Source organism: Oryctolagus cuniculus, chromosome 7 (assembly GCF_964237555.1).
Source record: "Oryctolagus cuniculus chromosome 7, mOryCun1.1, whole genome shotgun sequence".
In the NCBI taxonomy this organism is placed as follows: domain Eukaryota; kingdom Metazoa; phylum Chordata; class Mammalia; order Lagomorpha; family Leporidae; genus Oryctolagus; species Oryctolagus cuniculus.
The window spans coordinates 159,373,928-159,398,181 of record NC_091438.1 but is presented as its reverse complement, the minus strand read 5'-3'; the positions used below and the strand labels follow the sequence as shown (position 1 = coordinate 159,398,181).

At 48.1% G+C, this 24,254-nt stretch overlaps 1 protein-coding gene and 1 non-coding gene across 9 annotated transcripts in view; one reads left to right on the top strand and one right to left on the bottom strand.

The window, feature by feature from the left end:
* RERE (arginine-glutamic acid dipeptide repeats) overlaps nt 1-24,254 on the bottom strand; it is a 442,889-nt gene that overhangs the window by 78,892 nt on the left and 339,743 nt on the right. The gene's annotated exons all lie outside the window — the stretch shown is intronic.
* On the top strand, nt 16,512-16,617 carry LOC127493791 (U6 spliceosomal RNA). Its single transcript, XR_007924335.1, has one exon. It is a non-coding gene; the product is annotated as a U6 spliceosomal RNA (small nuclear RNA).

Here is a 24,254-nt window from a genome sequence, read left to right as displayed (position 1 = left end):
CCCACAGTCTCAGGACATCACCATCTCAGTATCGACGCCAACAGGACCCAACCCACACCCTCCTCAAGCAGCCGGGACTGAGCCCCAAGAGCTGACTAAAGGGCCTCCACTTCCCCGAGTTCCCAGGCTCCCTGAGGCCTCTGGAGAGGGTAGTGGCATAAATATGCTAAGTGTCACATGTACTCCGCCGGAGAGAATTGTCACAGGGCCACTCCATAGATGAAAAAGCAGGTATATTACGCATCCTGCCCCAAAGCTGCCCAGGTCTAACATCCAAACTCATGTCAAAGCTAACAGCTGTGCCTAGCACAGCACATGCAGCTGCAAGTGCTTTTGTGTGTTCACTCACTCCACGTGTCCTACGACTGATCCAGGCCCACACCGGGCCCAGCCCTCCAGGCATCACTGTCTTCCTGCTGGGCTGCAGCCCACTGCCCTCACCTGAGTACTGGCACAAAGAAGACTTCTCCCTATGCTCACTTCCTGCCTGTGTCTTACATCCACCCCCTAATTGCACTCCCCAGTCAGTCCCCTGATCCAGAAAGCTTTGCCTCAACTGCAGAATTCTTACAAAGCACATTCTCCTGGAGTCTCCATTAGACAATTGAATCCTCCCAGAAATGTGCTGTCCACCTCACAGCCTGAGGGTCTTCCAGGACACCCCAAGGGTCCCATCCTCAGCCTTCCCCATCAGAGTCTAACGGAGGACTCAGCCCACAGGTGCTGAGTTCCAGCTGCAATTTCTCCACCAGCTCCACGGCCCTAACATCTCAAACATCCTCAGCTTCTCTCTCACTCCCCGTATCCCTAAGCTGTCAGCTAGAGCAGGGTCCTAAAGGAACCATCTGCCTTGCTCTCTGTCCCTGTTCTCACTGCTTCCACCAGTCACCACCTTCTGGATTCATTCCTCATGAGTTTTTTGTTCAACATGTTCCTGTTTTGGGGGGATTCTATGTGGTAGGGCTACATCATCAATGACTGCTCTGATTTCTCCAACTTCAGTGCCTCCATACTGCTCCCGACCACATCACAAATCTGGGCTTTCTGTGTAAAATGTGCCCCTTATTGGAAGACCTGAATTGATTTCCATCTAGCAGGTCCAAACTACTGGTAATTAATGGCCTCCAACACTGGGTTCCCAATGGCCTACTCAGCCTTATAGTGAGAAGTTCATTATAGCAGTGTCCCCATTCTAATTCCATTCTCTGGGTCTTACTCAATCTAGAATATTCCTTCGGCCCTGAGCTTATCAAATCTATTAGTCCAACAGAATTCACAGCGATGCACTGGGCACTAATTCCAGAGAACACATCATGTCTGGAGCAGAGAAAGGCATGTTGCAGGGGGGACACCCCTACCACGGAGTCCACCTTGCTCTCCTTCCCTTCTCTGGACCACAACCCACGCTTGCTGCCAGAATTAAGGAGCCATCTTGCCATTAACATGGCTACCAATTTCCCACCAAATCGTGGATGCTTTCCACCAAGAGCTGGGTATTCTGTCTTTTGTACTCCAAGTGCTTAGCAAATAGTAACCAAGCAATGTACCTGTAGGGTGGTTAAATGGACGTGGTTTTTGGCTTTAGAGTTTTCTCCAAAACATGAACACGTTGGATCACAAATAGAAGCAGGACTCAATCCCAGATACTCCATACTCCAGTGTGGGATGTGCGTGTCCCAGACAGCGACTGCAGCTACTGCATCACAACTCCTGGCCCTGTGCCTAAATTTCTGTCCCACAAAAACTATGAGACAATAAGTGATAACTGTTTATTTTACACTGAAGTAATTTTTATTGTTAGGGGCACTTTGTTACATAGAAGTGGGAAACTAGCACGAGATGCATGAATAACTCATTCAGACGAGGAAGCACTGGACAAGCTGCATGTCCTGTCCCTGCTACAGTCTCACTCTGCTCTGCTTCCACACCTGCCTCGTCCAGCACGTGCGCGCGCTAAGACCTGATGTGACACAGGACGCGGCTGAGGGGGTGGGACCTGCATCATTCACTGTGTATCCCCAGCACCTGCAACACCACATACAGCAGCCATGGTTCAATGAATACATCAATGTATCTGAAGGAGATCTGGCTCTGACCTCCAACTTGACTCAGGGCCTCCTGATGTGTATCCACCATCAAGTTTCTAAATCTCTAAGTACTTAAGACCAAACCAACAGATACCCAGTTTTCTTCTCCCTCAAATCTACGCAGCCAAGGCTTCCCCTCTGTGAGGGCAGCTCAGCACCCAGAGCACAGCAAGTTCTCCTCTTGCACCACCCGGGGGGGTGGCCCTTCCCAGGCTGTCTCAAATATCAAATAAAAGTTATTCCATTTTTATTCCAAGACCACCTCTTGGGGCAGACATTTAGCCCCTGCCTGGACGCCTGCATCCCACATGAGAGTGCGCAGGTTTCAATCCCAGCTCCACTCCTGGTTCCAGCTTCCCGCTCATGTGTACTCTGAGAGGCAGCAGGGGGCGATTCAGCCTGTGTTCCAGACAAACACGGGAGACCTGGATTGAGTTCTTGGCTCCTGGCTGTTCCCAGTTTTGGTCCCAACTCAGGGGTTGTTGCAGCCATTTGGAGAATGATCCAGTGGAAGAGAGGACCCTTTCTTTCTATATTTCCCAAGTAAACAAATAAACTTTAGGAGGACCACATGTCCAATGGGGAAATGTCTCATGTTGAACGGTTAAAATTGCAGCTGAGTCCATGGGCACAGGCCACTGGGCCATGCTATGTATCTCTGCCGATGCCCCTCTGAGCCTAGACAATCATGTTGAGGACGCTGAAGTCCTTTCGTTACTGCAGGCCTAACCAAAAGTACTGCCACCAGGTGAATATCAGAAACTTTGCATGTACTTTCAAATCAAGTAAGAAGCAGTTATACAGCAGTTGTAACAGACACAGAAATTCTGTACACTAAATACCTTTTGCCAGTTACAGCCACAGAGTTACACTGAGATTAAAATTACCCCAGGAAAAAAAATTACCCCAGGAAGGGGAAAAAAAAAACAGGTTAACAACAGAACTCAAATGGGCACTGGAGGCTTAAAATGCTCACCCACCCTTGGTAAAGCAGATCTCAGCACAAGGAAGAATAATAAACAATGAGAGAAATGTGGCTTGTCTGGAAGTTACAAGAGAACAAAAAAGCAGGAATCTTCAGGGAGCAAACCTTATGCAAAAATTAAACAATCTATATCAGTGACTGCCCAGTAGAAACAGAATGTGAGCCAAAAATGCAAGCCACATATGTACATGCTAATTTTCTAGTAATCATAGTTTATTCTTTTATAATTTTTTTTAAAGATTTACTTATTTATTTGGAAGTCAGAGTTACACAGAGAGAAGGAGAAGCAGAGAGAGAAAGAGGTCCTCCATCCACTGGTTCACCCTCCAACTGGCCGCAAAGACTGGAGCTGCACCAATCCAGAGCCAGGAGCCAGGAGCTTCTTCCAGGTCTCCCATGTGGGCTCAGGGGCCCAATGGATTGGGCCATCTTCTACTGCTATCCCAGGCCATAACAGAGAGCTGGATCGGAAGTGAAACAGCCAGGTCTCGAACCAGTGCCCATATGGGATGCCGGCACTTCAGGCCAGGGCCTTAACCCACTGCGCCACAGCGCCACAGTTTATTCTTTTACAGATTTATTTATTCAAAAGGCAGATAACAGAGAGAGGGAGGGATGGAGAGGGAGAGAGGGAGGGGGGAGAGGGAAAGAGGGAGGGGGGAGAGGGAAAGAGGGGGAGAGAGGAGAGAAAGAGGGAGAGAAGGGGAGAGAGAGAGAGAGAGGGAGGGAGGGAGGTTGGTTGGTTCCATCTGCTAGTTCACTAGCTGGGGCTGTGCCAGGCTGAAGCCAGGAGCCAGGAATTCCATCCAGGTCTCCTCTGTGGGTGGCAGGAACCCAAGCACTTGGGTCATCATCCACAGCCTTGCCAAGCATATCAGTAGGAAGCTGGATTGGAAGCAGAGCAGCTGAGCCTTGAACTAGTACTCCAATATGGGATATCAGCATCACATGTGTCAGTTTAATCCACTGTGCCACAACACCAGGCCCCTAGTAGCCATACTTTAAAAAGAAACAGGTAGGGGTCAGCACTGTGACGTAGCAGGCTAAGCTTCTACCTGCAGCACCAACATCCCACGTGGGTGCTGGTTTGAGTCCCGGCTGCTCCTGTGCCGATCCAGCTCTCTGCTCTGGCCTGGGAAAGCAGGAGAGGATGGCCCACGTGCTTGGGCCCTGCACCCGCGTGGGAGACCTGGAAGAGGCTCTTAGCTTCTGGCTTCAGATGGGCCCAGCTCTGGCTGCTGTGGCCACCTGGGGAGTGAACCAGCGGATGGCAGACCTCTCTCTCTCTCTGCCTCTCTCTATCTGTAATTCCACCCCTCAAATAAATTATTCTTTTAAAGTAAAATTAAGAATTTTACTTAATCAATCTAAAACATTACCTTTTCAGTATGTACTCCATACACAAAATTAGCTTATTTTTATTTTTGTACTTTTTAAGATTTTTATTTATTTATTTGAAAGGTAGAGTTAGAGAGAGAGAGAGAGCGCGCGCGCAAGCGACACCTTCCATTCGCTGGTTTAGCCCCAAAATGGTCCCAATGGCCAGAGCTAGTCCGGTCCAAAGCCAGGAACAGGAACTTCTTCCAGGTCTCCCTTGTGGGTGGATGAACCCAAGCATTTGGACCATCTTATGCTGCTTTCCCAGGAACATTAGTAGAGAGTGGATTGGAAGTGGAACAGCTGGGACTTGAACTGGCACCCATAAGGGATGCTGGCATCCTAGGCCATGGCTTAACCTGCTTTGCCATAGTGCCAGCCTCCAAAATTAATTTCTTTAAAAAATTTTATGCTCATTTATGTTCATCTACATGAAAGGCAGAGCAACAGAGAGTAAGAGTGAGAAAAGAGAGCGAGAATCTTCCATTAAGAGGTTAACTCTGGGCCAGGGCTGGGCCAGGGCTGGGCCAGGCTGAAGCCAGGAGCTCAAAACTCTGAGTCTCCCACGTGGTGGCACAGCCCAAGCCCTTGAGCCGTCACCTGCTGCCTCCCGGGATGCACCAGCAGGGAGCTGGACTTGAGGCAGAGCACCTGGGACATCAACCAGTATCTTGATGGGGACTGCGGGTGTCCCAAGCAGTCGTCTGAAATGCTGTGCCACTTATTAACGAAAGATTGTATATGCTTTCATTCCTTCTCAGTTTGCAACCCCCAGGATGTATTTTATGCTGACAGCACATGTCTACCTGGACTAGTGCAGTTCAGGTACTCACTAACCATATGCGGTTAGTGACTATCACACCGGACAGCTCAGGTCTAGAACAAACCTCACTTCTTCATAAAATAAAACACACCCAAAGCACTAAATGTTTTCTATTAGGGCAATAAAATAACTATATGATTGGAACTATCAACTATGGTAACATATATTTCCCCAACATAAAATTACACAGGCTGTTATTTCAAATCAAGTCAAACATGTCTTCCATGAGCACTCAACTCAAGTTGTTATGCTCTGCTTCCCAAGCAGGAGAACCCGAAGCCCTAACCCGTGCCAGCGGCTGCTTCAGCTCCTGCCACAGAACGGGCTCCTGTGTTTCCCCTCCAACACAGTATGGCATGGGCTTGTGCTGCTCATTTAACCTTGCTTACTTTTTATGAATGCTCCCCAAAAAGGGAGGAAACCCAGTGACCCCTAGAGGAAATTTAGTACAGGGCAGGAGTGGCGGGGAGAGGGGCTACCTCAATTACAAAGGCCACACCTCAGTCATGAGACAGCCTCGTCCTTGCAGTGGCCAGGGTCTTCTTTCCATGACGGACACCCTGTCTGGGCTCAGCCAGCACCACGAAGGATGACTACTGTGGTCAAGAGAGTCTCGGGGCCGGTGCTGTAGTGTAGTGGGTAAAGCTGCCACCTGCAGTGCCAGCATACATGGGCGCTGGTTCAAGTCCCAGCTGCTCCACTTCTGATCCAGCTCTCTGCTATGGCCTGGGAAATCAGTAATAGATGGCCCAACTGCTTGGGTTCCTGCACCCACGTGGAAGACCTGGAGGAAGCTCCTGGCTCCTGGCTTCAGATGGGCACAGCTCTGGCTGTTGCGGTCATGTGGGGAGTGAACCGGTGGATGGAAGAGCCCCTCCCTCTTCCTCTCTGCCACTCCTTCTCTCTCTGTGTAACTCTTTCAAATCAATTAATAAATCTTTAAATAAAAAATAGAGAGAGAGAGAGAGTCTCAGAGGGACAGTCCTCAGGGTGCAGGCAATGGGCCCACCACGAGGCCGCTCTTCTGGCTTTCGTCTGCAACAACAGCGTGCCTGTGGTACTTCTCTTTTCTTGAAAACACAAGCACTAAGGGAGCACAAATGCAGCTGTGTGTAAACTGCATACACACAGATCAGCTCTGTGTATTTATAAGCAACGCAAACACACCAACAGTACATTCATATACACAACTGCATGGGAATGCACTATGCACACGTGAGGTTTGAGTTAAGGTATTTCCTTAACATTGGACCAAAAGAGAAGCTGAGAGCCCCCTCCCCCAGCCCATGCAGAATGCCCCAAATCCTTCATGGAGATACGAAAGAACTGACCTGAGATGCTAATGAAGGAAGTGCCTCAAAAAGAACTGTTAGCTATCATCCTAATAGAAAAATAAATCACTGTAATTTTTAAAGATAAACGTTACAATTACAAAATGTGGAGAGAATAGCAAGAGAAGGCAGTATGGGAAGAAGCAGAAGCGGGAGGTGAAAGTTCAGAATTAATAAGCAGCAGCTCTCTCTTCCCCCATCCCGACGCTCAGAGTCCCACTGAAACTACCTGTCAACAGAGCACATAAGAAGCCAGAGTCTTTGTTTTTGTTTCTTTTTTCTTTTAATGTTTTGGCAGACTATTTCTTAGAGTAGTTCTAGGTTCCCAGCTAAAATAAGCATAAGTATAGTGATTTCCCACACTTGGATTTCTGGATGTTTTAGCTAATTTTTTAAAAATACAAAGGAAAGCAATTGGCCTCGTAGGCTCGCAGCATCGAATCAAAGACACAAGCACGAGGAAAGCCAAGCGCCAGGGCCACACCCAGTTTCTCCAGGCGTCACAGCTGACCTCAGGCAGGCCACGAGCACTCCTGGGCCTGAACTTCCCAAGGAAATATGGCGCCCAAGCACCCAATTCACAACAAGAAGTGTGTGCTTTTAAAACACTGAGGCAGCCAGTGGAACAAAGAAAAACTGTAATAACACAGCAAAGCCACCATATTAACCTGCAGCCTTGTAGGGAGACACACGAAGACAAGTGCACTAGGACCCAATTTTATTCTTTGAAAGTTTTGGAAAAAATCCTCCAACTGATATTCCTCTTCATTTTTTTTATGTGTTTTATATAAATTCCCCATTTAAAAAAGAGAAAAGGTCTATTTCTGAGACTTGGGTTTACCGTGCTTACAGTTCCAACAATAAATCATCTCCCAATCTGGGCTTGGAAAAGCACTGGCCACGGTTTGATTGCTCCAGCCCCAGGTTGCCAAGCAACCAACATAAGGGGGCCTGAGCAGCGCTGACAGATAGCCAAGTGGCCGAAACAGCAGAGTTCCCTCTGTCAAAAATGTGTTTCAGAGAGCCCCTTGTCCACCTCTGCTCTCTGCAAAACACTACATGATTGTAAAATCAAAATCAAAAGGCCACAGTAATCAAAACACACTTCCTGCTCAATTACTAATTGTTAAAGAGCTGTGGGGAGGCCCAGATTGCACAGTGTACGGCAACAGAAATGTGATACTGTAAATGAGATAAAGTCAGAGCAGGGGAAACCTGATCTAAATGCAGCTCTGCAGCTGCAAGTCAGGGGAGCTGGTGCGTGCAGGAAATCAACTGCCTCAGAAAACACCAAGAAAATAAGGAATGCTAAGATGTTCAAGAAGCAAACCAAACAATAACCAAGAAGCCACAGCTGAAGATTACTTAATAATGAAAGCAAAAATATTCTCAGTTGTCATGAGATGCAATCTGGAGACAGAGTCGCACCCTGGCGGATGGGGTCCTTTCGACAGAGGAGGGCAAGATCAATGACCCATGGGGACCTCACCCCCAGCAGTGCTGGGTGGATTCCCTTAAACCCAACCACAAACTGGATTACAGAAGATACTAGTATCCTTAGTATAACGCCTAATAATACCAGGTCTGAAGTCAGAGACTCTGATGCAGCATTTTAAACACGGATGACAAGGAGCCACAGTGGTACCCGGCATCACCTCCGTACAGTCCTTCCATCAAACTGCTTTGCTGCAACTGGCACCTTGGACCCTTGGGAAACTACCAGTGGGATCTGGGAAGAGGCCAGCACTCAGGACACAGTTCTAACCTTTCTGTGCTATGAACTCTTTGGCAGTATGGCAAGGCCTAACTCCCTTGAAAAATAGTTTGTAAATACCTAAAATAAAATATATGGGGCTGCAAATGAAACAAGTTGCACCAAAACCCAGTTAGCAAAACATTTTAAAAAGTGGCCTATAATGTGTTTGGCTAACAAGATGGAGCAGAGGTTTTCATTTCTTGGGGTTTGGGGAATGTTTGAGTTTGCTTATTTTAGAACATGAGCTGCCGGCGCCACGGCTCACTAGGCTAATCCTCCACCTAGCGGCGCCGGCACACCGGGTTCTAGTTCCGGTCGGGGTGCCGCATTCTGTCCCGGTTGCCCCTCTTCCAGGCCAGCTCTCTGCTGTGGCCAGGGAGTGCAGTGGAGGATGGCCCAAGTGCTTGGGCCCTGCACCCCATGGGAGACCAGGAGAAGCACCTGGCTCCTGGCTTCAGATCAGTGCAATGTGCCAGCAGCAGCGCGCTGGCTGCGGCGGCCATTGGAGGGTGAACCAACAGCAAAGGAAGACCTTTCTCTCTGTCTCTCTCTCACTGTCCACTCTGCCTGTCAATAAATAAATAAATAAATAAATAAATAAATAAATAAAAAGAACATGAACTTGGGCCGGCTCTGTGGCACAGCGGGTTAACCCTGGCCTAAAGCGCTGGCATCCCATATGGGCGCCAGTTCAAGAACCGGTTGCTCCACTTCCGATACAGCTCTCTGCTATGGCTTTCTAATAAATAAATGAATAATAAATAAATGAATCTTTAAAAAAAAAAAAAAAAGAACACGAGCTCACGTGATAAATGCCCGGAGGGCACACGCAGTATTTCCTCATCTCATCAGCAAAGCAACATGTTGCCCAGTTCCCTGACCCAGGCTCGGGGGCGCCATCTCCACAGCGCCAGCCCAGCTCCCCTGGGCCTGACTCTCAGAACGAGGTCTGCACACAAGGTCTGTAGGGGTGTGCAGACATCAGAGACTTTCCTCAAGATACGCGGAGTCAATCAGTCCAGGAGAACTCATTTCCAAGCCTGAGAAGAGGCACGTTCCTGGGAGGGACAGAGACTGCTCTCCACCCCTCTGGTCACAAGCCTGGCTGCACAAAGGCAGCAGCACTGCCCCGGCTCCAAACAAAGGGAACTGGAGCACTGCTGTAGGTGCTGCAGTCAGTGCCCAAGTCTGGGTCAAGATGAGGGGGCCCTTGCAAGTCTCAGTCTTTCCAGCTCTTTGCTTTCAAGAAAACTGAAGGAGGGGTTGGCATTGTGGGTAAAGCAGCCCACAGAGTCCTGGCTGCTCAGCTTCCAATCCAGCTCCCTGCTACAGCAGCCGGGGAGAGCAGCAGCAGAAGGCCCAGTGCTGGGCGCCTGCACCCACCTGGGAGACCAAGAAGCTCCTCACTGATGGCTCCTGGCCTCAGTCTGGTCCACTGCGACCATTTTCAGAGTGAACCAGTGGTTAGAAAATCTCCCTCTCTGAGCAGACCTGCCTTTCAAATAAATTAAATAAATCTTAAAAAACAAACAAACAAACAAACAAAACTGAAGACAGCCCTAGTGGAAGTGATATCTGATGACTGAAAATCGTATCTGATAGCAAAATATATTTTCAGCATTGTTATGGAGGGAATTCAAAAAACTGACACCAAAAGCTATCATTCCCAACTACTTATTCATATAAACAAGGATTCTGGGAGCTTACATCTATAAAGAAATGAAGACTATGGACTAAAGCAACACAGAACAGGACCTCATTCTAACTCTAAGTAACACTCATCCAAGAACAAATGTGTTTAAAAACCCTGTCCATCTTGTTTCCAACAAACATTAAGCAAACAGTAAAAATGTATCAACATTTGTAATACTCTGTGCTGTTCTGATCCACAGCACACTAATAATACCAGAATCATTTTTTTCCTGGCACTTGTAGCTACACTATGCACACCCTTTGCTGTGTTCATAGGTACTTTTGTTGCACATAAGTGCGAAAGGGTGGTCTGACACTAGATTCTCAAGCACAAAATACATTACATTAGAATAAAGCCCCCCGGGAGGGGTGCAGAATGAATAAAAATTAGAGGAATGCTTAAAAAAAAAAAAAAAAAAAAAAAAAAAACAGGGGGCCTGTGCTGTGGCCTAGCAGGGAAAGCCACTGCCTGTACTGCCGGCATCCCATATGGGCGCCAGTTTGAGGCCTGGCAGCTTCATTTCCAATCCAACTTTCTGCTACGGCCTGGGCAAGCAGTAGAGGATGGCCCAAGTCCTTGGGCCCCTGTACCTACATGGGAAGACCCAGAGGAAGCTCCTGGTTCCTGGCTTCGGACTGGTGTAGCTCTGGCCATTGCAGCCAGCTGGGGAGTGAACCAGCGAATGGAAGACCTCTCTCTCTGCCTCTGCTTCTCTGTGTAACTCTGACTTTCAAATAAATAAATAAATCTTTTTTTAAAAAATTTTGAGACATATAAAATTAAGAACTAAAAAATTAAAAAAAAAAAAAACAACACAGGCTTGGGGCCAGCGCTGTGGCATAGCGGGCAAAGCCAATGCGTACAGTGCTGGCATCCCATATGGGCACTGAATCAAGTCCCAGCTACTCCACTTCCAATCCAGCTCTCTGCTATGGCCTGAGAAAGCAATAGAGGATGGCCCAGGTCCTTGGGCTCTGCACCCACGTGGGAGACCTGGAAGAAGCTCCTAGCCCCTAGCTTTAAATCACTGAAGGTCCGGCCATTACAGTCATCTAGGGAGTGAACCAGCGAATGAAGGCCTCTCTCTCTCTGCATCTGCCTCTCTGTAACTCTGCTTTTCAAATAAAAATAAATAAATCTTTTAAAAAGGATTATTCACATATTTTTAAAAAGATGAAAATGGGTATAAATCACTATGGTATTTAAAAATTCACTGGGTACATTCAAAGTGAGATAGGATAATTTTGCTTATTATTTAAACGATTTATTTGTTTATTTGAAGGTCAGAGTTAGAGAGAGAGAGGAAGAGAAAGAGAAAGATCTTTCACACACTGGTTCACTCCCCAAATGGCCACAATGGCCAGGACTGGGTCAGGCTGAAGCCAGGAGCTTCCTCCAGATCTCACACAGGGCCACCAAGCTGAGTCCCAGCTGCTCTGCTTCCAATCCAGCTCTGTGCCAACGTGCCTGGGAAGGCAGCAGCAGATGGCCCAAGCGCTTGGGTTCCTGCCACCCATATGGAAGACCCAGATGGGTTTCAGGCTCCTGGTATGGTCAGGCCCACACCTGGCTGTTGCGGTCATTTGGGGCATGAATCAGTGGATGGAAGATCTATCTATCTACCTCTACCTCCCCCCATCATTCTGTTTTTAAGTAAATAAATAAATCTTTTTTTTTTTTTTTTAAATTTGGCAGACAGTCCCCAGACCAGCCTTCTCCCAGGCTGTGGAAGATTGGGCTGCCCTGAATGGTGGCAGCTAGAATTGGTGGGAACTGCTCAACATGATCCAGGACAGTCAACGGCAAAGAAAAATCCTCGTAGCCTAATAAAGGATGAAAGAAACGCTCCTTACCAAGAGGAAGTGAATCAGCTACCCACCAAGCTCCTTTGTGCCATTTTTTGTTTGATTTTGGGCCTCTGGCATGTTTGACGAAGGAAGCATCAGAGAAAACGAAAGGACAGTGACCCCAGAGGGAACTCTGCCAGCTGGCCACGCCCTCACCTGGGGTCTCCTCTCCTGCCACGGGGACTTCCCTCACAGCCAACAGCAGATCACCAGCAAGGCTGAGACAAGAACCCAACCCTTCTCTTCTCATCATCTCTGCAACCTAATGAGGCAGAAAACACTTTAAAGAAAGGTGCTGGCACTTGAAAATGTTCTATTATTGTGTCCCTCATGCTGACAAATGCCCGGGTTTCTGGCAAACACAACGCCATGATTTTACCACCACAATAACCCTCTCCTCCCTCACTTCAGGCAAACTCGATGCGTTCTAAACTCCTGAATGTTCTTGAGGCCTAAAGCCTTTTATCTGGTACAAACAATAAGCAGTGTATAGGTAGCTGCGACATCATCCCAAAGATGACCAGACAGGGGCCAAGGTCATCGGAATCAGTGGGGAATGCGGCTCACTCCCGACTGGCTTGAGCCCCATCCGTCCAGACCTCTGTGCAAAGACAACAGCCAGAGTGAGGCTGCTTCGGGTCTGAAGGAGCGGCTCTGTAGCCGGCAGCCCCGCCCCACCTCGTCTCCCAGGAGCACTAGCGTAGCTCCTGCACAGCATCTTCCTGAACACATCTCAGTTATGTCTGTGTTCCCCCGAGGAGGCACCCTCTGTTAGCACAGTCGTGTCCAGTTATCTCTAGCCCCAGAGTTCAGACAGCGTCCAGTATACCGTACATGCCTAACACCCGTTAGTGATCAGGGAAACAAACAGCAGGAAGGTACTGAATCTGCAATCTTTTTTTTTTTTTTTTACAGGCAGAGTGGACAGTGAGAGAGAGAGAGACAGAGAGAAAGGTCTTCCTCTGCCGTTGGTTCACCCTCCAATGGCCGCCACAGCTGGCGCACTGCAGCCGGTGCACCACACTGATCCGAAGGCAGGAGCCAGGTACTTCTCCTGGTCTCCCATGGGGTGCAGGGCCCAAGCACTTGGGCCATCCTCCACTGCCTTCCCAGGCCACAGCAGAGAGCTGGCCTGGAAGAGGGCAACTGGGAAAGAATCCGGCGCCCTGACCGGGACTAGAACCCGGTGTGCCGGCGCCGGTAGGTGGAGGATTAGCCTAGTGAGCCGTGGCACCGGCCCTGAATCTGCAATCTTGATCCTACACATCCTTCCGCTCACAAAATCCTGCCTCCTCACAGCTCTCCATCTCCAACCTCTGAGGTTAACTTGACCCCCTTGGCATTTGATGATGCCCCACTGAAGAGTGAGGCACTCTAAGGAACTGGGCAGACGCTCCTAAGAAGTACATCGTCATGCAGGGCTGCACACGGGAGTCTCTCTATCCACAGGATCCACAATAACCAAGGGTAGCACCTATTTCCTTCCTTCCCAATCCAGGTCAGGGCCACTCTGACCAAGGGTGCTCAGGCTACCAACTCCTACCTGGCTCCTTGCACCACATCTGCTGGAGACCTATATCCTCTCTCAGCTCCAAATGCCTACAGACCCCCAAAGACCCCTGTTTCAGTTTCCTCCCTGTACACTCAACAGCATCTCTCTGAGCCTCTGCAGTGACAGGACCACAAGCCCCCTTTGTCAGGAGTGGCAATGCTGTCCCTCACCAGCTCACGTTTCCCTTTCCCAGCATCAGCCTCCTGCCAAACCGGTCTCCCCCACAGCCTGTGATTCCGCACCCAGCTGAAACTTCTTTCAGAAATCACTCTATGAACATGGAAAATGTTGCCCACAGCCCTTCAAATAACTGCTCCATCTGCATTCATTCTTGCTGCTCTGTGTCCAACCGAGCCACCCGCTGGAGCCACAGTGAAGACCTGGAACCAGAGGTTTTCCCTCTTTGCTACTGCATAGCCACCATGCATCCCACAAAATCCCTCCCTTCTTGATTGTGACCCACAGACCCTCGCTCAGCTCCTCTACCACCACTGTTCTGGTTTACCACCAAGTCCTCTAAAAGCCTGGAACCCACTATCGGTTGTTTCAACAATGTAACTAGTCCTTGCTGCCTCAGCATCCTGACCTCACACAAACGTCTACTCCAATCTTTCCAATGAGTTTATGTCCAGGACAGCCCTAGTCCTATTACTCCTCACACATACAGTACAACCACTCCTCATTTCCTATTCAGCATAACCTTACTAAATTCAGCAAACCTTCCTGATGCCCTCGTGTCTGCTCCTTGTCCCTGGCTGTGACCATGCTTCTGGACTCAAGGAAAGCATCTGAGTTTCTCCCCAGACACCCTCTTCTCACTCGGCAGCTTTCGCAGAACCTGGCTCTGCCACCTCCTGGCAGAGACCCTACACAAGCTAATTAACCTCTTGACAAGCCCAGTTTCCTCCACTGTGGAAGATTTTACATCTTCCGAAATCACTCAAATTCAACACAAACTCTCCTCGTCTTCCCTGAGAGAGTACTTCTGATTCCAGAGCCGTATTGGCAGTGTCACCAGCTTCCTTCCTTGTACACCCAAACACAAAACATGAATGTCACCTCTCCCCTTCCCCTTGCTGCCCACCCCTCAGCTCCACTCCTCCCTGGGATAAGAGCCTGGGACCTTTCAAATCCCCTAGTGATTCCAGTGGGCATCCAGGCTGAAGAAACTCAGAGTCCTTCCCTCCCTGTTCTACCCACTCATGCCACCGTGAGTCATCCTCAAGGACATCCTCAAGGACATCTTCAAGGTCTCATTATTCCCCACTCCCTGAGTGATGCAATTATTCTTTATTTTCTACTGAAGTAAGTAAGCATACACTTCTTCACCCAATGTGAGAGACCCTGAACCAGCTATCTTAGGCACTCCCCTACCCGCAAACTTCACTCCAAGTGGGAATCCCTACTAATCAGACAGCCATGTTCCTCCTGTCAACTCCTCCTGGTAAAATCCTATCATCCCACAAAATGGATGAATATGGAAAACATAGTACTTAGTGAAATAAGCCAGTCCCAAAGGGACAAGTACCACATGTTCTCCCTGATCTGTGATAACTAAGGAAACCTGTAGAAGTGAAATGGACACTTTGAGAAGCAATGACTTGAACAGCCGTTATCTTGGCCACTGAGGAACAGTTTTTTTTTCTCTTCCTTCTTAATACCATTGGTTGAACTCTTTACTTAATATAAAATTAATCACATGTATATAAAGTCAAGTGAAAATAGATCCCAGTAAAAAATATAGAGTGGGAATAAGAGAGGGAAGAGCTGCATAGTTCTACATACATTCCTATGAACATACTTCTAAGGGTACAGCTGAAAACTTGCCATGCGACTCCAAATCCCATTAAGTTGGGTGGTAATAATGCCATCTTAAGTGTTAAAGTGATCATATTAAGTATTAAATTGATCATATAGATAAGATTAAGTGTTAAAGGGATTATATAAATAAGACCAAGTGTCTGGTAATAACAATACATAGAATTAAAAAGGACAGAATGTTTCAACATGGGAAGCAGCCCACACAGCAGACTCATAGAATAACAATCACTATAAATAGCACTCTGACCTCAGAATCAGCCCTGAAGGATCTCGGTGAGACCCCAGTGGAAAGAAGGGGCCATCAAAGAAGGATGTACTTTTCTCTGAAGGGAAGAGAGAACTTCCACTTTGCTTATGGCCCTGTCTAAATACTGATGGAGATTGTGGACTCAAGAAGCTTCCACAGCCTTGGGAGCTCATGGTAAGAGTCTCGGGTGATCACTGATGTCATACGTAAGAGTGGTAATTGTTAAATGAACAACAGGAGTCACTGTGCACTTACTCCTCTGTTCTCAATGATCCTCTGCCCAAGAGTGGAGAGCAGCAGCCCACCTCCGCCTCACACCCCAGGAACAGGAGGAGCCTCAAAAACGGTTTCCATTGTGTGCTGTCATCACCTCTCTAGGCTATCTGCGGTGACAACACCAATTCAAGTGCTCATTCACACTCCCACCAAAATCAGCCATGGACACCACAGTGGGCCAGGGGTCACCTGCCACACAGCCCAGCACTCACCAAGGTTAGTCGGTTTTCCCCTGCAGAGATCTTTGCAAAGAACAAGTGTCACTAAAATGTTTAAAGCCACTGATATGTTCCTTTCCTTAAAAGGGGATCAATTTTTTTTTTTAAACAGGCAGAGTGGACAGTGAGAGAGACAGAGAGAAAGGTCTTCCTTTGCCATTGGTTCACCCTCCAATGGCTGCCACGGCCGGCGCGCTGTGGCCAGTGCACCGTGCTGATCCAAAGGCAGGAGCCAGGTGCTTATCCTGGTCTCCCATGGGGTGCAGGGCCCAAGCACTTGGGCCATCCTCCACTGCACTCCCGGGCCATAGCAGAGAGCTGGCCTGGAAGAGGGGCAACCGCGACAGAATCCAGCACCCTGACCGGGACCAGAACCTGGTGTGCTGGCGCCGCTAGGCGGAGGATTAGCCTATTGAGCCGCGGCGCTGGCTTCAACATATTTTTTTTTAACGGTCTAGTTTCTAAAAAACTAAGCCAAATACAAAAATATGTTTTGTGGTGCTCACTTCAGCAGCACATATTCTAAAACTGTAACGATACAGAGAAGATTAGCATGGCCCTGCACAAGGATGGCATGCAGATTCATGAAGCATTCCATATTTTTATGTCCCTGAATTGGTATATATGAAATACATGAAATATATATACCTTAAATAAAATTTTAAAAATTATAAAAAAAGTCACATGAAAGAAGAATAAACTAACAGTTATGTGAACAAAGGAGTCAACTAGTGGAAAGATTACATCAGTGAACAGTAGGTGGACAGAGAACGTGTTCCTCTAGCAGCAAGCAGAACCCTACACAGGGCAGGCATGGAAAACAAGTAGAATTAGATTCAGGAAAGGTGAAGAGTAGAGTCCTCCCTCATCACGTATGTTTTTTAAGGCACATCTGAAAGTTGGCTATCCAGAAACAGACAAAAATGGATGTCTGTCACCACCCCCAGAGTAAAGACACTCGGGGCAGAGCAGTGCCCCTCACACAGGCGCGTCCTCCCAGCTACGGGAGGCATGGGAGCCGGCAGGGAGTTCAAACCCGCGGAGAGTAGAATGGGGTGACGCTTACTGACTCCTCCTCCAGATGTGTGAGCAACTGCGTTACGTTTCTCAAAATGCGCGAAGGAGCAAAACAGATCTCAGTGGATCCTTAGAATGTCTGACCGGGATTTTAAAAAGAGAAGAAGAGAGAGGGAAAAAAGGAACGTGGCGGGGTCAGAGCTACAAGGGAGATGAGCCACCCTGGGTCTGGCTGCTCAGGGATCTGAAGTATGAAAGGAAGTGCAAAGAGGACCAAAGCAACACTGTGTCAAAAACGATGATCTACAGCTTCCTAAGTTGTGTTATCGCGAAAGGATTGGAAAATTTCATTTCCAAGGACTAGACTGCATGGGAGGATCCAAAAATGCAGTCCATTGCCCCACCCCCACCCCCTGCCACCCTGTTGTTCTGGGAACTGAGAACAGCTCTGCCCAGTGATACCAAGGCCACAGTACTCTGCTGGGAACACTGTGACAGTCACCATGGACCAAGCGCCTGGTGCCTTCCACAGCTCTTTGGGGTCCAGGTCATTTGGTTTCCAGAACTTGTACCTAACAAGACCCTGGTGAACTCATCTGCTAAAACTTCTTCTCAAAAATGGACAGTTTGCTTAGCTTTGTTACCTTAACTAGAGGCCCTGAGTAGAAAAAGAAAATGACTAGAATTTAGGCTGAATGTGCCTGTTTGCACAGCAGCTTGTCAGCAAATGTGCAGCCCCTCTGCAGACTCTGAGGTTAAACAGCGTCCCCCAGGGGGGAGGATCAGGGACTGAAGCGCACAGAACCCATTCCCCAGGCTGTCCCCTCTACCGGCTGTGAAATGGCCCCCAACACTCCTAATATATTATCTCTTAACATGCAGATTTGTATTGCTATCGATGGCAAAGATTAGAAAACTAAATTTATAACCAAAACTTAAAAATCAACTCTAAGGGGACACCCAGGCCAGTAAAAAAGGGCTCTGTGTGTGCGCATGAGCACACCAGCACAAATTTCTCAAATACAAACACCTGCATCAGCTTCAGATGCGCTGTGTGGCCACCTTGTTACCTGGGAAGTAAAGGGTGGGGGTGGGGGTGGGGGCGGGCAGCAGATTTCAGGTCAAACATACCTGCCAGCCATTTGCAAAGTTTCCCCCTCACCCTTCCTTCTGCTTAGATTCCAAAAAACCGCAACAAAAAAGACATCAAGGAAAACACACACACCCACACACACCCAGAGCGGGGAGGGGACTCTGCTGTCTTGAGGTTAAGTGGCTGCCAGTCTGAGGAATGTGGCCAGGCCTTGCGACTCTCAGGCCAGCATCTCTCCACTGACCACCAGGCCTCTTCTTGCTTGTGCCATCCCACCCTAGCCCCAACCACCGACCCCTAACAAGTAGTCTTTGCGACAGGAGACCAGAACAACTTGCTCCAGGGGGGTCAGGTGCCCTGAATTTCAGGAGCATAATCTGTGCCCTTGGATGGCAGATCCAAGCAGGGCCCCAGGCAGTGGAGACACAGCTGCAGTCAGGGTGTTCTGGGCTTTCTCCTAGTTCCTCAGCAGAACCCCTGGGGGCATGATCCTTCAGTGTTTAATAAAATGATCTAGAATGTCAGCATACACACACACACACACAAGCACATATACAAAACAGACTCCAGGCACATACTTTAAATATTAAATATGGAATTGGTAGATTTAACCTTTTTTTTTAGTCAACAGGCAATAAGTAAAATTCTCAAGCCGCGACTAAGAGCGGGGCCGTGTCCATTCGACCTGCATGTGCTGGGAAGGCACAGCGCCCACACTGGTGGGAGGAGGGGCGTCCCTAGCCCGCAGCAGCTGGGGAGCTGTGTCTAACGGGTGATTCCACAAAGCCACCTGAGGACCGAGGGAGACAACAGCCTCCACGACTCGACTCAAACATTACTTCCTGACCATCAGCCCAGGTGCCGGGTGAAGCCAGGGGACACCCAAGGTCTCAGCAGTATCTGCCTCAAGACTTCCTCATCTGCACCGGGGCGCCACAGCTGGGTGGGGCAGGTCTGCCCTCCAGAAAGGACCTGGGGCTTCCAGGCCTGCATCAGCAAAAGGGTGCTCAGGGACATCCTGACCTCTCACGAAAAAGAGTGAGGAAACGCAAAGCCCACTCAGCACGCCAGTGAGTGACACAGCACAAGTTCTCACCACCCTGGGCCTAGGCCAAGTAGATGCCAGTCAGCAAGGAAGCTGGCCCACTTTGTCTGACAACAGTATCAGAGGGTGCTATGCTCTGGGCATTAGTCTGGACGCAGAGTACCACCCAGAGGCCTGTGTGTTCAAACTTTGGTCCCCAAAGTTTTTGTTAATGACACTAAAGGAGTGGTGTTCGGAGGTGGGGCCTTCAGTAGGGACTGGATTGGATTGGATGTTAGAATGGAGAGCCCCCACACATCTGTAAGAGACCACACAGACACAGACAGACGACACTCTCTTTTGCCACGTGACGCTCTGTGCCACCTCTGGGCTCTGCCAGCTAGAACCCCATCATCACCAAAGACCGGGTAACTAGGGCTGCACCCTCTAGACAATGCGCCCAAGAGGCTTGCCTCAGGCATGCTGTTGTAGTCATGAAAAGCTGACTAATGCAGAGGGCTCTTTGCAGAACTGAGTTTCAAAGCCAGGGTATTTGGCCTGGGGCGGGGTGGGGGGGGACTTTTTTTTTTTTTTAAAGATTTATTTATTTATTTGAGAGGCAGAGTTATAAAGAGAGGGAGAGACAGAGAGAGAGGTCTTGCATCCGCTGGTTCACTCCCCAAATAGCCACAACGGCCGGAGCTGCGCCGATTCAAAGCCAAGAGTTTTTTCCCAGTCTCCCATGTGGATGCAGGGCCCAAGCATCTCCCGCTGCTTTCCCAGGCCATAGCAGAGAGCTGGACAGGAAGAGGAGCAGCCAGGACTGGAACGGACGCCCATATGGGTTCCTGGGGCTGCAGGCAGATGCTTAGCCCACTACACCACAGTGCCAAACCCGGGAAAGATTTTTGCGCACTTCCCCTTTACACTTTGGTATAATTCAGAATATAACACCTGCAGTCCGGAGCTGTCCAAGTCCTCACTTCCAGAGCTGAACTGGCTAGGGCATGTCCAAGGACGTGAGTGCCCACTACTCCAAGACAGGGGCTCAGGCGTACCCTTTGCTTTCCTGGTATCTACTTCTGCTCACTCAAAACAAAACAAAAATGTTTCAATCTGATGCAGTAAGTTGCGACAGGAGTCAGAGGAGTGTATGACTCAGATCCTACAAAACTGAAACCACAGAAACACTGCAGGGAAGATGTTCTGGAAGGAGGACACAGAACATAGCAGGTGCCAACAACACCGGCCAAGATCCCTGTGGCCTTCAGATCTGATCTCCTCCGCTCCACCCACCCTGGGCACCCTTGCTGCTCCACAGTCACTGCAGGGCCGGCTTCCACCTCAAGGCCTTAGGATTTGCCATTTCCTTGGCTTGGAATGCTCTTCAGACAAGTACCTAAAAGCTAGCTCCCTCAATTCTTTTTTTAAAGACTTTTTCTTTAGGTCTGTGGCTACCCTGAATAAAAGTTCAACTCTAGCCGACACTGTGGCGTAGAAGGTAAAGCCGTTGCCTGCAGTGCCGGCATCCCATATGGGCGCTGGTTTGAGTCCCGGCTGATCCACTTCTGATCCAGCTCTCTGCTATGGCCTGGGAAAGCAGTAGAAGATGGTCCAAGTCCTTGAACCCCTGCACCCATGTGGGAGACCGGAAGAAACTCCTGGCTCCTGGCTTTGAATCAGTGCAGCTCTGACCGTTGCGGCCAGTTGGGGAGTGAACCAGCGGATGGAAGACCGCTCTCTCTCTCTCTCTTTTTTGTGTGTTTTTTTTTTTTTTTTTTTTTTTTTTTTGACAGGCAGAGTGGACAGTGAGAGAGAGAGACGGAGAGAAAGGTCTTCCTTTGCCGTTGGTTCACCCTCCAATGGCCGCCGTGCTGCGGCCGGCGCACCACACTGATCCGATGGCAGGAGCCAGGAGCCAGGTGCTTTTCCTGGTCTCCCATGGGGTGCAGGACCCAAGCACCTGGGCCATCCTCCACTGCACTCCCTGGCCACAGCAGAGGGCTGGCCTGGAAGAGGGGCAACTGGGACAGAATCCGGCGCCCCGACCGGGACTAGAACCCGGTGTGCCGGCGCCGCTAGGCGGAGGATTAGCCTAGTGAGCCGCGGCACTGGCCTCTCTCTCTCTCTCTCTGTCTCACCTTCTTTCTGTATTACTCTGACTTTCAGATTAATTAATTTTTTTTTTTTTTTTTTTAAGTTCAACCCTAGTTGAACCTAGTATCTAGTACTTCACATCACTGTCCTGGTCCCTCCCTCCCACTTCTCTCTCTAGCATTTAGTTTCACAAAAAGTCGCTTATGGACCTTGTTCTCATCCTTCCCACTACAAGGTCAGGTCCATAAGGGCAGTGTCTGCTGTCTGTTTTGTTCACTGCTGAACATCCTGCATATAAAAGAGGGCCTGGTACAATGAATGACTCAAAACTGAACTGCAACCTGGTAAACACAGAGATCATCCTATCTTCATGTCCTCACGGGGTGGCAATCAGAGAGAGCTTGCCTGCTTGTTGTCTGCCAAACCAACTTGGAACAGAAAGAACGCAGGGCTGGAGAGACAGGCCCTGGGTCTCCAAGAGCAGCGGTGAGCCAATTCAGGGCCTGCTTCCTAATCCTCAGAGTACTCTGCTGTATAAGTGGGGAACACACACTGAATGCACCCATTGTAAAGATGCTTTAGCAACAAGGCTAAGTATCTCCGAGAGCAGCAGGATGTTGGAGGATAGACTGTAGCAAAATGCTACCAGGGAATATGTAAAGCAGGCTGACACCCTAGCGAAGGCAGCACGCGGGGGCTACCAAGGACACTGCTACCTCTCCCTAAGAGAGATGTTCAGTTGAAGACAAATGCCCCCGAGCGAGGAGGCAGTGGTAAATGAGTTACCTCCTCTCAAGGTAAAGTCTTCTGTCTCGCCTCCCGCTTCCTTCCCTCAACCCTGAATTCTGCTCCCCAGTCTATTATGTCTCACCTGTGAAAACATGAGGCTCCAGTGTCCTACGCACAGCACACACATTAAAAATGACTCTAGGTCTGTTGCTAAGAAACTGTGGAACAAAAGGGGTTTCCATACTCTTCATTTATAAAATAACCACTTTGTGTATGGGGGAGCAAATGCAATCTCAAGTCCCCTTGTGTCTTGTATTCATTTTCTTAAATGAACGGAGAAGGATGATCGAGAGAGCAGCTGAAAGTGGATGCTATCTCCATTTTTTTACACGTCCTTGAAAATGAGACAGAAAACATGGCTTCAATAACCAACTGCTCTAGTGTTTATTAATCTTTCAAGATGAAGTTCCCCTCTCTCCTCAAGCAAAATTGAAAAAAATTGAAAAATGTTCCATAAAAGTAATCTTTGATTTAAAAAGATTATCCCACACAGCAAGGAATAATTTAGAGTATGCTTATATTCAGTGTGGGTTTTTTTTTCCAGGTCTCTAATCTGCTCTGCACAACTCCAAGGCCTAAATAAATACATGCACAGACATGCATGTACACCTTACACACACAGCTTCAAAAACGCACAGTGCATTGTTGGCTTATTTAACAATTTATCTAAAAATTGAGCTAAGGAGTAATAAACTTCACAGGTGAAAACAAACAACAGAATGATCTAGCTTAAAAAGAAGAGAAAAATGGGCATTTGAACTTTTTTTACTTCAAGATAAGGAGGAAGCCTAGGAAGTAATAAAGCCAGTGAAAGGCAAGGCCATGGCTGGATTTGTAGATTTAACCCAGAGGCTACGTCTGCTGACATGAAATACTGAAGTAAATTTCTGAACCATCTCCTCCCTTCTACTGCTTGTCTCATCTCATTTACAAAAGGCTTTTAAAATACATTTCTCTTTATAGCTTGTTAAACAGTAGAATCTTTCTGCAAACTAATTGCCTTACACCAACTTTTCTGCACATTTAATTGATTTTTAATTCACTGCTTCATCCCCCAAAAGACTTTCCAATCATTTCCACTCTAGCCACACTATAGACTTCTTTAAATAAGGGCTAGGTTCAAAGGCTGAGTTAAGCATAGAAAAAATAGTCCAATTTTAATAATACTGAAACATTTGGCAAATCTTACCCTATTCTGCATTTCTCTTTTGTGATATTAAGGACTGATTTTTACCATGGATCACAATAAGAACTCCTGATATGTAGTTGGCAATGGCATAGATTAAATTTGCATGATGTGGCAATGTTTATCTTATTTTTTCCTACCTTTATTTAGAAGAATTTAGTTGTTTGTAAGAAACAATAACAATCTAACCTAAAAGTGGAAGGAGGGGGTCGGCGCTATGGGGTAGCAGGTAAAGCCGCCAACTGTAATGTTGGCATCCCATATGGGTGCTGGTTTGTGTCTCTGCTGCTCTTCTTCCGATCCAGCTCTCTGTTATGGCCTGGGAAGGCAGCAGAAGATGGCCCAAGTCCTTGGGCCCCTGCACCCATGTGGGAGACCGGAAGAAGCTCCTGGCTCCTGGCTTTGGCTTGGTGCAGCTATGGCTGTTGCAGCCAATTGGGGAGTGAACCAACAGATGGAAGACCTCTCTCTCTCTCTTTCTCTCTCTCTGCCTCTCCTTCTCTCTCTGTGTAACTCTTTCAAATAAATATAAATCTAAAAAAAAGAAAAGAAAAGAAAAGCAGGACCTATACTTGGACTTTGCTTAGATTCCACTTTCTTCAGCTGCCGCACCAGCAGTGAACGAAATCACTGCATTGTTGGCCCACCACCAGCTCTGTCTTCTGACACATCCAGATGCCTGGCTGGGAAAGACTGAACAATGAAAACAATGTTTTCTCAAGCCCACATTCCAAAAAGGACGCAACCAAGGCATCTGAAGATGCTGCAGACAGACGTCAGCCCCACAAACAGCTGTGTGTATTCTGTGCAACTCCTTGACCAGCTGCACAGGTTCTCTGGATTACAAATATGCAGGAAATTAGCTTGCCTTCCCATGTCATGTCAATTTTGAAAAAAGAATTTCCATTTATATTTATTATGAACTGAGCTTTAAACTGAAGGCAGGTTTAGATGTTTTAAAATTTATGAACTTATGCACAAATCCATGTACATGACCAATTAAGGTTTATCACCACCATGGATTAACTATATTTT